This window comes from Chanos chanos, chromosome 6, assembly GCF_902362185.1.
Source record: "Chanos chanos chromosome 6, fChaCha1.1, whole genome shotgun sequence".
NCBI classification, from domain to species: domain Eukaryota; kingdom Metazoa; phylum Chordata; class Actinopteri; order Gonorynchiformes; family Chanidae; genus Chanos; species Chanos chanos.
In genome coordinates this window covers 10,354,715-10,367,503 of record NC_044500.1, presented here as the reverse complement: position 1 = coordinate 10,367,503, position 12,789 = coordinate 10,354,715, and the positions used below count along the sequence as shown (strand labels likewise).

The 12,789-nt window shown below is 38.8% G+C and overlaps 1 long non-coding RNA gene across 1 annotated transcript; it reads left to right on the top strand.

The window, feature by feature from the left end:
* Positions 1 to 549: 549 nt before the first annotated feature.
* Positions 550 to 5,061, top strand: LOC115814546 (uncharacterized). The gene is made up of 3 exons (XR_004025390.1): positions 550 to 665; positions 4,640 to 4,769; positions 4,850 to 5,061. It is a non-coding gene; the product is annotated as an uncharacterized LOC115814546 (long non-coding RNA).
* The last annotated feature ends 7,728 nt before the right edge of the window (positions 5,062 to 12,789 follow it).

Sequence of the window (12,789 nt, the reverse complement as noted above, 5' to 3'; positions counted from 1 at the left end):
ACTCAGGTAACCATACCTGAAACACATGAATGACAGGGCAATCACACACGCGGGTAGGGGAAAAGAATGCTGGCGTCCCGACGACAATGTAATGACCCAGTTAGCACCGACTAAATGGCTAGATAAACATTCGACAATTCACACGTATTTTATGGCGCTAATTTGCATATTAAACCGATATAAATAGCGGAAGTGACAGGGAACATTCTTACGTGAAGAAATACACATATGTCAAGGAAAACAATGAAAAATATAGTGTATAAATGGATTTCATTCATGTAAGATTCATAGCCTCAAGAGTGATCGGGTTAAAACCGGGTTAAAAAAAAAACGTACTTCCATTATGACAGTTCAGTCAGTGACTCAAAATTGTCCCATGACATATTTGATATGACTTTTTATCTCTACCGCGGAAGACTGTTGAATTTCCCCCGCCCTCATATTTCTGCTATTACTCGTCCGCCTAGACGAGACTATGAAACTACCATTTTGCAATAAGCAAATTAAATCGCCCTTGATGCCTCCTCTGCTGCCCACATGAATTTAATGTGTATGTCTCATTTTCTGTCGAGCAAACATAATGGTAAATTAAGACAGCGTGGAGCTTGAGGGCAATACGTGCCTAATATTTTGCTCTTCTGCCAAGATTCACTTCTCAGGAAAAGGTAACACAAAAACGTCTTTTATTTCTACTTAAGTTCACAGTGACACCGATTTCGCGGATTTGTCGATTTGTAATTTTGTCGATTACCCAAGAGTCTACGGAGCTTTATGTAAATCGAATGTAAAGGGAGACTGTCGATGTCTGCATGTACTGACTTCGTAAAAATGTATTATTATGATAGCTCTTTGGGAAAAATCTTAAAATGTCTCAAAGTACATAGATATTAAATGTAAGCGTAAGCAAGTTAAACGCAGTGGGTCCGTCTTCTGTTCATATTTAAGTTCAGAATGTCTTTCAAGTTACTTACTGGTCGGTAGGTTTCAAATGATTCACATAGTCGCATTAACAATCAGGGGTGTACAAAGTACAAGTAGAAGTACTGCTACTAAAAATGCTCTAAATAGAGTTAAACTCACAACCGTGACTATTTTACTATAACTGTACGTTCACACTGAGAGCGGCGGGAGAGTCAAAAGTCGCTCAAACCTCCCTGCCAACAACGCTGTTGAACACTGTGGACGCTCTGACGATGATGAAATAGGCGGGTACAAGTTCCTTCGGAAAGCTTGGTTATGCAAATATTTTTTAAAGGGGCCACAAAGCAAACAAACAGGTCGAGCGGTATCTTTGTGATGACTGACCACCAGTCGGCTATAAGGCTATAAGTTAACCTTATGAGATATTTTAAATGTGAAGGTGCGAAATCGACCGATGACAGCAATAAATAAACAACGCTAATAAGCCTACATATATATATATATATTGTGTTGTGATCATTTTTGTAGGTTTTCTGAAATTTTATGTTTATTAAATTTAGGCATTATCAAATTAAATATGTGCTAATTTACATACATTTCCAGGACAGAAATCTGAACATTGGATAAAGCCAGGCTCAAAATTCTTGTTTCATTTTGTGGACAGGAAAAAAATGTTACATAAATCAGGCTATGAATGATAAACGAACGACCCCCTCTGTAAAAACCTTCAAAATATAGATAGGAATAAAACTGGAAAGTTTGGTGTATGTGAGTTCTACTGAAGTGGAGATTTCTGGCTCAGAGTATGAGAAAAAACTCATCTTGAGAAAATGGCAAAGATCACACCTCAGACTCACACCTGAGACTTCCATAATGGAAGGAATGAGTGTCCTCTGCTGACCCTTCCAGTTCGTGTCATGTATGAATTACTGTTTGGTTCTGTGAATGGATGGATGTGTAGATATATGGATATGAAGATACAAGGATGTGTGTGTGAACATGTGTGTGTGAGGATATGTGGATCCTGTGGATCTATGTGTGTGTGTGTGTGTGTCTCTCTAACTCAACAGAAAATATTCTGCTTGGTCCTATGTCTCCCCCCATCTTAATCAGTAAGAGTTCTAATGATCACTACTACTGTTACACTGTGCTGTCCAATGTCTGTTTAACTGGTGTTTGTACATTCAGTGCCCCCTTGAAGTTAAAGACTGATTTACAGATTAATTGTGTCAGTGCAGGTCATCAGGACTATTCTTGGTCATCCCATCATTAATGTTATGAAAATTAATTCATAATACAACCAAATTTAGTACAACCAGATTGTATTGTGCCATCGTCACCATTTAAGTATTTTGAATTTTTTTACAATCCACAATCTCCTGCTCTTTCATTCACCTTTACTACAGTGCCTGTTTTGGATTAGTTTGTCAAAAGACTCGGGAAAGTTATTGGTAAGTTATCACTTATTGCTGAACCAAGTTGCAGGGCAGAAAGCTTATTCAGATGAGACAAGATGGCTGAGATAAAAGTTTTCACAATTGACTTGGTTAATGAAGAAAAATAAACACAATGAATGCACAGAAGCAGAGATCTTTTGCAAAGAGACTTAAAAAAAGAAAAAGAGGTAAAACAGAAATTTCATCACTTTTATTGAAGTACAAGAATCTGAGTGTGATGGTCTGACGTTCTCTGTGGTAAACTTGAGACATGACATGGATTTCATTTCCAAGTCTGTGAACAGCTTTGGTGGCAAGCTTTATTTTTTCTCCTGCACTCAGTGTACATCCTTGACTTAGAAAAATAAAACAATATCTCCAAGTATAATACAAGATCCTGATCCAGCGTCCATCCATTGTAGATGTCCATGGGTAATCTTGACAGATGAGAATATTCAAGTTACATCAATAGTTCTTAATCTGAATTTGGCCATCAGCCTGGAACACTCAGTAGCATTTACCCTTTGGTTTCATAGACAACCAGTGTATCTTTAGCTTTGTCCTTTTGTTCCCAAAGAATGTGTCTCCGCTTTGCTCCGTCCCTTTTCCATGTCATCTGGTCATTCATTGTCTGTGTTCATGTTCCCGATAAGGGATCCACCCCAGTCACACCACTTCAAACCAAAACAGTGTGAGAAAGTTTACAGTACATAACGCAGTTTGGCCAGCTCCAAGAGACTAAATGTTACTGCTTGAGAGCTTTAATTGCTGCGGTGACAAGATAGAACCTAAATTGAGTAAACTACAAACAGTTAGGTTCCAACTATGTAAGTCCGCTAGAGAATCCGTAGCATGGATATTCATGAAGTTTGGAAACAGAGAAAACAAACAATGAATATCGCAGCCGTGCAAACTGCCCTCACTTCTATCGTACATAGGTAGAAGATGGATCATTCCTAAACGCGCAGTATACAGTCTATCATTTTGTTTGTTTTAACAAATTCTTCACGCAATTTCCAGTCCAGAGGCAGATTAGAACTGAACTGTAGGGATAACTACAGCACGTAGAATTTGCACCTTAACTTCTACCGAGTAATATGCAAATTACCTAAGCCTTAAAAGGGCATTCATTGCTCACTCCAGTACAGGTGCGGCTGTGTTACGCCCTTACGACACTACTGTTTCAGTTACACAATCAAATCTAACGGCACACCAATTTACTACAACCGCCCCCCCCCCTTTCACAGACATAGAATTATCAAATCACAATGAGAGACACATCTTTCAGTACACAAATTATAGTTTCGCCAAGTCATTATGCAACACTCCGCTCTTAAGTCAGAGTCACTTTTCATTAACGGCAGCTGTCAGCCTCTCTCCAACAAAGGTAGCGTAAAACATTAATTATCTTTCTCCTGAAATTCACATTTATGTCAATTTCAGTAATTTGTCGATTTCTGATTTCTCTTGACGAGTTAGATTACCTAGCGGTCTGAAAGGCTGTATGTTAATTGACTTTAAAGAAGCCAAACCACGTGTGCTCTGCAAACCACGTTTTCGTTTAGTTATTAGTTCGCTTCGTATACTGACTTAGTTTTTATCAATTTTTGGAAGAAGTGTTAAAATCTCCTAAAGAGATTTAAAAACAAACAAACAAACAAACAGATAAAATAAAATACTGAATTACTTTGATTTCAGGAAATTTAAGTTGTCATTAAGTATGTATCACAATCAGAGCAAGTGATTTCTTTTGTAATCTTCATGTACTGGCTCCTTGACAATACAGAGCAGTGTTACTTACAGCACAGATCACACTTTGTAATTTAAGTATAAAACTTTGGTCTCTCCATCAATACTTGGCCTTCAACTTGTAATTAATGTATTGTCCAAAGTATTAAGCTGTTTCTTGTTGCCTAGGCCGAAAAATGCAACAACAGACTTACAGATGTGGAACATTTCTTTTGCAGCTGAGACACTGTTTCAATAAAAAATAAAAGAAAGGATTCATGATCTATGAGCTACACTGTTCAGTGCAAAACCCGGAGTGAGCTGGGCAATAGGCTGCTACCAAAAGCTTTAATATACCCTGCATATGTGCAAGCTGGTGGTGTCTAATGATCCTTAAAGTAGTCAGTAAAATACAAGTAGGGTCACACACTGGGAGATTATGAAGTGTCACTAGTCAAAGCAGCCTTGTCTGGTTTCCTTAAGGAACATGACTTTACGGTTCAAGTTTGTTAGTTCACTTCAGTCTGACTGTGCACATATCCCATTTTCACCAGTTCATGATGAAGGGCAACAATTTCAGACCAAGGATGAGGAGATGGCAAAGCCTTCAGTTACGATATAATTTCCAGAGCCTGGCAGATCCTGAGGAGAGACAATCTTGTGTACTTAAAGAGGGTCATTCAGGTAAACAGGTGTTGTGATTTGAAATCTCTGTTTTAATTGTTTTGTCCTGACCCCTGACTTTGCCCTGTCTGTTCTTACAGGTGCAAAACTACAGTCTCTCAGTCATCACACTGACCTCCAACTCAGCTGACAGTCTGTGATGATGCCACAGGATGTGTAGTGTCCAGAGCTCCACGGCAAACTTTAGCAGTACAGGAGGATTGTGGATTCTTCTGAGATAAAACTACTAATGTTGTTACAGGCACAATAAGACTGTAAACATATGTCAGCATATAACAGTTTTATATGCCTATACATACCAATAAAACTTATACGCATTGAGGTTTTGTGTAGTTTCTTTAGTAACCATTTACTAGAATAAGACAATCCAGCTATTTTCTCCTTTTCTCCAGGGCCAAGTGTTCCATACCATACTCTCATTCTATACATTTTAAATCCTGGGTAATCACAGCTTATTGTACAGCTATGGCAGAAATTCAACTATTGAATGTTTTCTCTTCATTAACTGTCCATTTTCCTCCACTCTGTATCTTTAAACTGCTGTCAGGCATTTGATTTTGTAAAAACAATAATAAGACGCAGAGATGGACTGAAGGATTTTGGTTGAAGTCTTTTATTGAGGCTCAATGATGGTTACAGACAAAGAAGGAGAAGGAGAGGAAAGGAGCACAAGCACCTCAGACTCACACCTGAGACTTCCATAATGTGGAGTGAGTGTCCTCTGTTAACCCTTCCAGTTCATGTCATGTGTGAATTACTATTTGGTTCTGTGAATGGGTGGTGCATGTGCAAAGCTATATGGATATGAAGATACAAGGATGTGCATGTGAACATGTGTGTGTGAGGACATGTGGATCCTGTGGATCTACGTGTATGTGTGTGTGTGTCTCTCTCTAACTCTAACTCTACAGAAAATATTCTACTTGGTCCTATGTCTCCCCCCATCTTAATCAGTAAGAGTTCTAATGATCACTACTACTGTTACACTGTACTGTCCAGTGTCTGTTGAAATGGTGTTTGTACATTCAGTGCCCCTTTGAGTTTAAAGACTGAGTTACAGATTGATTGTGTCAGTGCAGGTCATCAGGACTTTTCTTGGTCATGCCATCTTTAATGTTATGAAAATTAATTTATAATACATCCATGATCTCCTACTCTTTCATTCACCTCTACTACAGTGCCTGTTTTGGATTAGTTTGTCAAAAGACTCAGGTAAGTTATTACTTATTGCTGAACCAAGTTACAGAAGCAGAGATCACTTTGCAAAGAGACTTAAAAAATCCTTTAGTGAAGAACAAGAATGTCACATTCATGATGGAAAGTTACTCCACTACTGAGCAGCGAACAGTGATTTAGAAAGAACTTAAACAAGGACAGCAACAACAAACAGGTGCAAGTAATGACCTGATGAGTAGATAACGAGCAGGTGAACTGAGCGTGATGGTCGGATGTTCTCTGCTCCCCTGTTGTGGTAAACTTGAGACATGACATGGATTTAATTTCCAATTCTGTGAACAGCTTTAGTTGCAAGCTTTCTTTTTTTCTCCTGCACTCAATGTACATCCTTTACTTAGAAAAATAAAACAATATTTCCAAGTATAGTACAAGATCCTGATCCAACATCCATCCACTGTAGATGACCATGGGTATCTGAATCTGGCCATCAGACTGGAACACTCAATGGCATTTAACATTTTGTTTCATAGACAACCAGTGTATCTGAAACTTTTGTCCTTTAGTTTCCTGACATCCTCTGAAGCAGAGATGACAAAAGTAAAAGTACTTTTGCTAAAATAAAAAAATACTCTAAGCAGAGTTAAAATATCCCTCTTGAAGACTACTTAAATAAGAGTGCAATAGTCATTCACAACAAAAATGGTTGTTAGTTTAGCTCTACTTAGAATACTTTTTTGTTTTTAGCAAGAGTACTTCTACTTTTACTTTATCAACCCCTGATATCATGGTTAACCATGCAGCTCAGAGTAGATGTGATTTGTTTGCTGTGTCATGGTATGATTTTGCATTAAATGTACCTCAATTGCATTTAGACCTACAGTTGAGTTTATTTTTCTTAGCGTAAATGCTTACAGATATTATTTTATATGTGTGTGTGTTTTTAACAAGATTCACTCACTCACTCATTATCAAAGCCACATTCATTGGGCAAAAGGCAGGGAAACATCCTGAACAGGTCAACAGTCCATTGCAGGGCAGACGCACTCACATTCATACCTAGGGGCAATTTAGTGTCACCAGTTCACCTAACCTGCATGTTCTTGGACTGTGGGAGGAAACCGGACCTCTTGGAGAAAACCCACACAGAGACAGGGACAACATGCAAACTCCACACAGAAAGGACCCTGACCATCCAGCCAGGAACTGAACCCAGAACCTTCCCGCTCTGACGTGACAGTGCCACCCACTGCCCCTTATTTGTTATTAAAGTTTTGTTTTATTTTTTTCTTAATCTGTAACCACAAAAACCATCCCGACAAACATCAGACAACAGATTCATTAACATGAATGGGCCACGTGCTAGATACATTTCAGGTGGAGGAAAACTGATTGATTGAAAAAAAAATTCAACAATTCAAAAGCTGAATGTCTGCAGTGGTCACAATTATCTTACATTAACCAGGGTCCTAAAAGGACATCGCCTCCCATGCCTTCTCTCTTTACTGTGTTGCATTAATTTCAGCAAACGTAACCGTTGTTCAACATTTATTAGCTCCGACTCCAACATGATCCGCTCAGTTCCAGTCGTTATTGAGAATTTTCGGCAAAATGACCAACTGCGCGCTCGTTATTTTGAGAGTTCCGTTTGTTTATCTGGATGTTCGAGTTGAGAAATTTAGAAATTAGTCCTGCTTTTAAACGTCAAACTTGTTTTACAGATATTGTTGTGCAAGGACTGAAATCCGACTTTTTATTTAACGTTACTCCATCGTTTGTAATCCACGGAGAAATCAACACCGTGGCATAGAAATCTCACCGCAAACAAGCGTTTTGGCGATGTAATTACAGAGCGACGCAGATCGCAAACACAAAAGAATATACGCTCACAACGGCGTAGGCCACTCGCGTAGGCCACGAGCTGGGGTCCGCTTAGAGTCTACGCAGAAGTATTGGTAAGCCTTTATTACAGACATCTGTAGGAGTTCCGCTTAATGCGTGCCTGTCATACAATTCTGATGCCGATTGGTCAGGTTAACAAAGAGAACGTGGAGTTGCTGGACTGTTCTCTCCGTCCCATCATTCATTCGCTCTGCTGCGTATCTCGTCTTTTATTTACTGTCGAGAAAACTTAATGTTGCATGTATTGACTTCGTAAAAATGTGTTATGCTAGCTCTTTGGGAAAAGTCTTAAATAGATATTAAACGTAAGCCTAAACAGCCGAAACCCAGTGGGATCGTCTTCTGTTCATAATTAGGTTCAGACTGTCTTTCGAGTTACTTACTGGTATGGTATGGTATGTAAGTGATGGCCTGAAAAGTCGCGCGACCGACGAACTAAACCAGAGTGAGAACGTGTTTATTTCATAAAATTCCAGTAAATGACACAAAATTTCCCCTTACCACGTCTACATGAGTAATTAGGTTGCGAAAGGCTGCCGGATTGTCCCCTCTCGCATATATATGCTACAGTTTCTGCACTTCAGAGAACAGCGACACAAGCATATACCCACATTCACATTTTCGTTACTCGTAATCTCCCAACACGTCTATGTTTTACGTGTCTTTTTGTGTCGAGCAAACATAATGTTAAATTACGACAGCGTGGAGCTTGAGGGCAATACGTGCCTAATATTTGGCTCTTCTGTTAAGACTCACTTCTCAGGAAAAGGTAACACAAAAACTTTTTTTTTATTTCTACTCAAGTTCACACTGACACCGATTTCACGGATTTGTAATTTTGTCGATTATCCAGGAGTCTACGGAGCTTTATGTAAATTGAATGTAAAAGGAGCATGGCGATGTCTGCATGTACTGACTTCGTAAAAATTTATTATTACGATAGCTCTTTGGGAAAAGTGTTAAAATGTTTCAAAGCACACGGATATTAAATGTAAGCGTAAGTAAGCAGAACGCAGTGGGTCCGTCTGTTCATATGCAAGTTCAGAGCGTCTTTGAAGTTTCTTACTGTACGTTCACACTGAGAGCGGCGAGAGAGTCAAAAGTCGCTCAAACCTCCCTGCCAACAACGTTGTTGAACACCGTGGACGCTCTGACGATGATGAAATAGGCGGGTACAAGTTCCTTCGGAAAGCTTGGTTATGCAAATATTTTTTAAAGGGGCCACAAAGCAAACAAACAGGACGAGCGGTATCTTTGTGCTGACTGACCAGTAGGCTATAAGTTAACCTTATGAAATATTTTAAATGTGAGGTGAGAAATTGATCGATGACATAAATAAATTAACAATGCTAATTACATGTTTCGTAAGAAAATAAACTAACGAAAAACACTACTTAAAAGCTTTTTTTGTTGTGTATCTTTTGCGTTAATGCTAGGCTAGAGCAAATTCCAGCATGGAGTTTATAGGACACGTTTACTAGCCTTGGTCTTTAATTAACACTAACGTTTGTGCATCCTCGCCGCAACGCCCTTTGCCGCGACGCTCTTTGCCGCTTAAAGACGCTGGCTCTCATAGAAAATGAATGACTTCCGGTCACTTTGACGCTCTCGACGCTCTCAGTGTGAACATACAGTTACTAGTCTGTAAGATTCAAATGATTCTAACAATCAGGGGTGTACAAGTAGAAGTACTGCTACAAAAAAAATACTCTAAGTAGCGTTAAACTCACAATCGTTATTGTAAATGACTGACTATTGTACTCTTAAGTATGATTTCCCTAGTGGAAATTCCAGTTGAAAACCAGTAGAAAATCCCAGTAGAAAACCAGTAGAAAACCAATTGAAAACCAGTAGAAAACCAATAGCAATTTTAGTGTCCAGAGCTCCACGGCAAACTTAAGCAGTACAGGAGGATTGTGGATTTTTCTGAGATAAAACTACTAATGTTGTTACAGGCACAATAAGACTGTAAACATATGTCAGCATATAACAGTTTTATATGCTTATACATACCAATAAAAATGATATGCATTGAAGTTTTGCGTTGTTTCTTTAGTAACCATTTACTACAATAAGAAAGTCCAGCTATTTTCTCCTTTTCTCCAGGACCAAGAGTTCCATATCATACTCTCATTATTCTATGCATTTTAAACCCTGGGTAATCACAGCTTATTGTGCAGCTATAGCAGAAATTCAACTACTGAATGTTTTCTCTTCATTAACTGTCCATTTTCCTCCACTCTGTATCTTTAAACTGCTGTCAGACATTTGATTTTGTAAAAACAATAAAAAGATGCAGAGATGGACTGAAGGATTTTGGCTGAAGTCTTTTACTGAGGCTCAATGATGGTTACAGACAAAGGAGGAGAGGAGAGGAGAGGAGAGGAGAGGAGAGGAGCACAAGCACCTATGACCTTGTCTGGCATAGATCACAAGCACCTCAGACTCACACCTGAGACCTCAATAATGAGGTGTAGATATATGGATATGTAGATACAAGGATGCGCATGTGAACATGTGTGTGTGAGGATATGTGGATCCTGTGGATCTACACGTGTGTGTGTGTGTGTGTGTGTGTGTCTCTAACTCTAAAGAAAATATTCTACTCGGTCATATGTCTCCCCCATCTTAATCAGTAAGAGTTCTAATGATCACTACTGTTACACTGTACTGTCCAATGTCTAGTGTTTGTACATTCAGTGCCCCCTTGAGTTTAAAGACTGAGTTACAGATTAATTGTGTCAGTGCAGGTCATCAGGACTTTTCATGCTCGTCCCATCTTTAATGTTATGAAAACTGATTCATAATACAACCAAAATTAATACAACCAGATTGGTTGCATTGTGCCATCGTCACCATTTAAGTGTTTTGAATTTTTTTTGAAAATCCACGTTTTCCTACTCCTTCATGCACCTTTACTACAGTGCCTGTTTTGGATTAGTTTGTCAAAAGACTCAGGTAAGTTATCACTTATCGCTGAACCAAGTTGCAGGGCAGGAGGCCTATTCAGATGGGACAAGATAGCTGAGATTAAAGTTTTCACAATTGACTTGGGTTAATGAAGAAAAATAAACACAATGAATGCACAGAAGCAGAGATCTTTTGCAAAGAGACTTAAAAAAAGAAAAAGAAAAAGAAGTAAAACAGAAATTTCATCACCTTTAGTGAAGTACAAGAATCTAAGTGTGATGGTTTGACGTTCTCTGTTGTGGTAAACCTGAGACATGACATGGATTTAATTTCCAGTTCTGTGAACAGCTTTGGTGGTAAGCTTTCTTTTTTCTCCTGCACTCAATGTACATCATTTACTTAGAAAAAGAAAACAATATATCCAAGTATAATACAAGATCCTGATCCAGCGTCCATCCACTGTAGATGGCCATGATTAATCTTGACAGAAGATAATATTCAAGTTACATCAATAATTCTTAATCTGAATTTGGCTATCAGATTGGAGCACTCAGTGGCATTTAACATTTTGGTTCATAGACAACCAGTGTATCTTAAACTTTAGTTTCCTGACATCCTTAGAAGCAGAGGTGGTAAAAGTAAAAAATACTCCAAGCAGAGTTAAAACATCCGTCCTGAAGACTACTTAAATAAGAGTAAAATACTCACTCACAACTTACAAAAACGGTTGTCACTTTAACTCTACTTATAGTACTTTTTTTTCTTAGCAAGAGTACTTCTACTTTTACTTTTGCCACCTCTACTTAGAAGTGAACTTAGACACTAGTTTTAGTTTTTTGCGTCTCCACTTTGCTCTGTTCTTTTTCCATGTCATCTTGTCTTTCAATTTCCATAGTATCCTGACAAGTGACCCACCAAGAATCAGAGAGAGCAAAAGTAAAAGCCCCAGTACAGTTGTTAGTTTAGCTCTACTTAGAGTACTTCTTTTTTTTTTTTTTTTTTTTTTTTTAGCAAAAGTACTTCTACTTTTACTTTATCTACCCCTGATATCATGGTTAACCATGCAGCTCAGAGTAGATGTGATTTGTTTGCTGTGTCACGGTATGATTTTGCATTAAATGTACCTCAGTTGTGTTTCGGCCTACAGTTGAGTTTCTTTAGAGCAAATGCTTATAGATACTGTTTTATGTGTGTGTGTGTTTTAAACAAGATTCACTCACTCACTCATTTTCAAAGCCATGTTCATTGGGCAAAAGGCAGGGAGACATCCTGAACAGGTCACCAGTCCAGACACACACTCACACCAAGGGGCAATTTAGTGTCTCCAGTTCACCTGACCTTTGGACTGTGAGAGGAAACCGGACCTCCCGGAGAAAACCCACACAGACAAGGGACAACATGGGGGGGGGGGGGGGGGTTTGGCAATTTTAAGCCTGCATCAGGAAAGTCATCGCTAGTTACAGGCTAAAGTGAAGAAATAAGCTTTTAGCTTTCTTTTAGAAATATTTACCGATCTGGCTTCCCTTATATCTATAGGTAGTGTGTTCCATCGCTTTGGGGCCTAACTGACAAAGGCCGCATCCCTGATTTTCTTTCGGCTGCTGCTGAAAACCTCCAACTAACCAGCTGCAGATGATGGCAGTGTTCTTGAAGGCGAGCACTTAACAAGGGAGTCAGCAATGTAGCTCAGTCCAAGGCCATTAAGGTCTTTGTATATAAGGAGAAGGGCCTTAAAATCAATTCTAAATGTTACAGGAAGCCAGTGCAGAGCAACTAAACCTGGACTAATGTGCTCTCTCCTCTTGGTTCTGGTTAATAGCCGAGCTGCAGAGTTTTGAATGAGCTGAAGTCTCTCAGTGTTTTTTTTAAAAAGTGCATTACAGTAATCGAGTCTGCTTGAAATAAAGACATGAATTGGTTTTGCATCATCTTTTTGATTCAGAAATGGCCATACTTTAGTTATGTTTCTAAGGTGGAAAACTGATGTTTTCATCACCTTGTTAATGTGGGACTTGATGCTTGATCTGAATGTAAA